Source organism: Coenobita brevimanus, unplaced genomic scaffold (assembly GCF_032717465.1).
Source record: "Coenobita brevimanus isolate Jiangsu-jjx unplaced genomic scaffold, ASM3271746v2 jjx.HiC_scaffold_302, whole genome shotgun sequence".
Taxonomy (NCBI): Eukaryota; Metazoa; Arthropoda; class Malacostraca; order Decapoda; family Coenobitidae; genus Coenobita; species Coenobita brevimanus.
This window is the reverse complement of record NW_027644004.1, coordinates 8,766-13,454: the sequence shown is the minus strand read 5'-3', so window position 1 is coordinate 13,454 and position 4,689 is coordinate 8,766. Positions and strand designations below refer to the sequence as shown.

At 43.2% G+C, this 4,689-nt stretch overlaps 1 non-coding gene across 1 annotated transcript; it reads left to right on the top strand.

Annotated features, from left to right (window-relative positions):
* Window positions 1-890: 890 nt before the first annotated feature.
* LOC145390160 (5S ribosomal RNA) lies at window positions 891-1,009 on the top strand. Its single transcript, XR_013895584.1, has one exon. It is a non-coding gene; the product is annotated as a 5S ribosomal RNA (ribosomal RNA).
* Window positions 1,010-4,689: the final 3,680 nt, after the last annotated feature.

Genomic DNA, 4,689 nt, shown 5'->3' with positions numbered 1-4,689 from the left:
ATATATATATATATATATATATATATATATTTTTTTCTTTTTCTCAATAAGTTAACGTCGTAGGGGAAGTAACAAAAAAAAAAAAAAAAAAAGTTGTGCTACCAAGCGTCGAGCATGGGTATTAGCTTTGCTGGGTGGGTCTGTCTAACACCCCAACCATTCCCACCCCTATGTAGTGATTATTTGTTTGAAATTATTCACTCGTGGTGGCGGTCATTCGTCGTCCAAGGGGCAGCTTCTACATACTTATTCCCTTCCCTCACCAACGGTCTCTCCTGTCCTGAATAATCAGTCGTAGCCGTAGCAATAATATAATGTACATGGTCATTGGACTTTATTTTTGTCTGAGATAACAGTCCTTTTTCTCTCTTTAACGACAGGAAGGTAATTCACTCTTTGTAGCTCCACATAATTTTATTCAGCTTTGGAAAGACTTTTCCAATTCGAGGGGTCAGGTAATGGCGTCATTATTATCATCAGTATTTCCTTTTTACTTGAAAACTATCTCAAAGAAGCATTTCTATCAAGATACTATCGAGGGGCAATGAGAAGCTACCTCTTAATACGATGCTAGTAGTGAAAAAGTGCCCTGGAAAGGATATCACACTGTAGCACTGTCATCTCCGGTCACTGAAGTACGTGACATCATTTAAAGAAGGACGAAAATCTTAAAGTTAATGTAAAGAAATAGTTAATAAACTTTCTTCCCACGTAAGACTACGGCTGTGTTGTACTTAGTTTAGGAGACTCTTTTTGAATTGTCGGTGCCAGATGTATCCTTCTGATCCCCTTTAGCAATAGTACCGGTGTATAAATGCAGAAGAAAAAATGCAAACTTTAATTGTGTACTTTCCTTTTCAAATATATATTTGATAAACTCATAATCTAATGCTAACGGCCATACCACGTTGAGTACACCGCTTCCCGTCCGATCAGCGAAGTTAAGCAACGTTGGGTCTGGTTAGTACTTGGATGGGTGACCTCCTGGGAACACCAGATGCTGTTGGCATCCCTACGCGTCAAGTGGGGTTGGTGGAGGATTAGTGCCCCTCCCTGTAAAACAATTAACTCTAAGCCCTTGGCCACCCCGTCTGGGATACATGGCGTCTGGCAATGAATGAATGAATACTCTAATGGATACTGTACTATGAAAATGTTACTCTCAGCAAACGGCGATGTCTATTTGAAACGATGGCTGTTGAGAAAGATGTTGACTCAGTGTGATATGCTGGTGAATGGAATGACGAGACGGGCTGAAAGAATTTTAAGAGCCCCAGGTCAGTGAAAGAAATGAGCGGCAATTGTGACAGAACAGTGAGGAGACAGATGAGCATTAGCTACTTGGTTGAAATAATCATAACAACAACGCCAGTGATGTTAATATTATAGTAATAATAATAATAATAATAATACAGAAATGAAGTGGAAACGAACAGACTTTATTGGTCATTGGTAGATTGTACATCCCGCTCTGCCGGTCCAGGGAGGGACACCACACATGTTATACTCTTGCTACCTTCAAACAGATGTATCCTGGCAGAGTGAAATGTATCCATCATATATCCTTTCTATATAAAAGGTCTTATTAAAATGAAAAATCTCGCTCAGAGATAGTAAGAATAAGCTTTGAAAAGTATAAAAATGGCTGCAACTCCTCTCACGTGAAAAAAAAGATAAACCAAAGAAAACTAGCATAATTACTGAGAAAAAATAAAACACAGCTTACAGAGATTCAGCTGGTGGTCATGAACGCTGACAGTGAGTTGCATGGCAGGTCACCGTTCCCTCCCAGCCATGGGAGTGAGAAAATGGAAGAATGCAAGTAAATGAGTGCAGCAACTAATATTTTCACTACAAAATAGCTACTTAGCATCGGATTTCGGTTGATGTCAGACGATTATACTCAAGAGAAATCCACGGAGTGAGAAGTGTTCAAGGCAATCATGATTAATGATTTGGCCGAAATTATAGAAATTCTTAATTTATTTTAGTAAATGATCACATAGGTGTGAGAGGGACACAGTTCATTGTTTCAGCTCAGGATCCATTTCGTCCATGTAACTCTATAATGCATGATCCCCCCCACACACACACACACACACACACACACACACACACACACACACACACACACACACACACACACACACAAATGATACTGAGTGCCTCAGTAATAACCCCACTCCTCCACCGGACAATAAAATTCATTAAGCACATACTCGGTAAGTCTCAAAACACACAGCCACCATAACCATTCAAACCTCTCGCCAAACTACCGTACATCCTCCATGAACCACCTCCCAGACATCCACCCCTCAGATCCTACCCTACCCAGAAAGACACCAGGGCATTTAGACTAAGACGTGACCCTCACTTTTCACTACTACAATACCAACCACACATAGAACTCCTTAAGAATCCACTATACTCACTGAAATGCCACTCCCTTCCCCACACCCACACAAAACAAAACACTAACCTCAGGCACCTCAGTGTCACAACACAGATTCCTTCAGCATAAATCAAGAAAATATTGTTGGTAGCACCCTGATGTGAAGTAGCCCCTACATGTGGTCCACTGGTTTCACTTCAAGATTTGTCCTTTCCTACGATTACGTATGTTTGACGACCTAAAGCTGGATGGGCGCGATATAATGATGTAACTTGCAATACTTTGGTGATAGAAACACCGTGTACAAACAGCTAGATAAGGAGTTTATTAGGAGCGCACAACAAAATAGTCTGCCCGTCTTGGCTGTCTGCTATAAACTGACGCAATAGTGCCTTCGCCCAGGCGTGGGGCCCTGGGAAAGCGTGCTAGGTCAGCAAGTTTAGTGGGGGCATGTATGCATTGGGAGGGGGACATATATACACAACTCCCCCGGATAGCTGAGATGGTGTCTCCTGACACCAGGAGTTATATGGTTTTTGATTATAGTATTAAGGCAAGGTCAGGGAGGTTTGTTCAAGGGATAATTATGATACAGGGGCAGTAGGGGAGACATGGCCATGTTGAGGAGTGGGAATTAGAAGGATATATACAGATAAGATATACAAGGATTAATAGGGATGTCCAGTAAGGGTCGAAGGTATACATAGATATAATAGGGATTATACAATAATATCGTGATACATGATAAACAAGGAGTAGATATGAGAGTTCTATTGGTGTTCTTCGTTCATTTTTTTTTTCTGTTTGTATTTTCTGGAGGATACACTGTCACTCAAGGAATGCATTACGAAGAAATACCATCATTTTCTAGTAGGCAAGAGTTCTGTTCACAGTTTAGTTATCATTGTCAGATGGCATTGGTAGTCACTGAAATGTGAGGGCACTAAGTACGGGGAGTTTCTGGCCGCCGTGTGGAGGACGTATCTATGCTCTGTAGCGACTCCCTGGAGTTCCTGGAGTCGACGTTCCATTTCTTCTGACACAACAATGCTACTGCACATATGATGAGGTGCAGAAAACCTATGAAAGCGATTAACCATGCAGGGGAAATGCAACTGTTGGATGAACCCGCGATGAACGGCTGAAGGCCAAAAGAAAATTGATCCGGCATAATGAAGTCATTGTCATTGAGGAATGTTTAGCATGCGCAAGTTAGGGAGGTGATGGTAAATGTTGGCGAGATGGTAGGGTGCGAAGCTGCATGAGGATTGGTTGAAAGATGTCAGGTAGGAGTGTTTATTACGGACACCAGCTTGGTGATAGAGAGCTGGCGTAAGTGATGACGGACTCCTGATTTGATCGCGCTGGTACAATAGTCAGGTGCTTTGTAGGTAGACCACTAGCTGTGGGACGGATCGAACCTGTAAGAACCGTACGGACACATTAGTGTGACAGAGATGGGAATAGCAAAGAAGAACCTGGAGCATGGTTTCCGAGGTGAGCATGGTGGATCCAGGAGGGCAGGAGCTGGGACAAAAGAACAGTGCCGAGTAGATGGAATGCTGTTGCGAACTAAAGCAGATCTGGCACAGGCGTGTAGCACTGCTAGGGAAGAGATAGCCGAAAAGCGCAGGCAAAGCACAGAGATGAGAGGTCGGAGTAAGGGATGGTAACATTTGTGGAAAGGTCTGGCGGCGAAGAAAGGAAGCGCAACCTGAAAAGATGATCATGGGAGAGGAGCGAAATATTCTGAAGTTGAACAGATACTTGTAACAAGCGAGTTGTTGAGCGCGGGAAAGTGGAAGGGAATGATATGGAAAAGGGTAAAGGCTATGGCAGGAATGGAGGAGGAACATGGACGACGACGTATTTGGTGAGAAGAGTGGCTTGAGAACCTATGTTGGTGATAATAATATTCGAGCAGGAGGAGTAGGGGAGGACTGGGGATAGACCAAAGCGTGGGAGTTGAGCTCCGCATTCCAGGACAAGAACGGAGAGCATGAGACAGGTACTAAGTCGGCAGTGACACGTCCATCGAGTATAGCATCGACCAGAGATGACGAACCAAGGTAGAGACTTGAGACAGGAGTAGAGTCAATGGCCAAGTTGGAGATTATCCATGTTCGAGTTTGGAGGTAGAAGAACTGAGATAACGTTCGAGATCTGAAAGGTGGCGCTGTAAGATATAGGTGAAGTTGTTTAGAGTGGACGTGACTTCATTTAGGTGGGTAACGTGAGCTTCTGTAACAGTGTGTTGGATTTTAACCCGCCCTGTCCCGGCCACTTTTCGACCACTG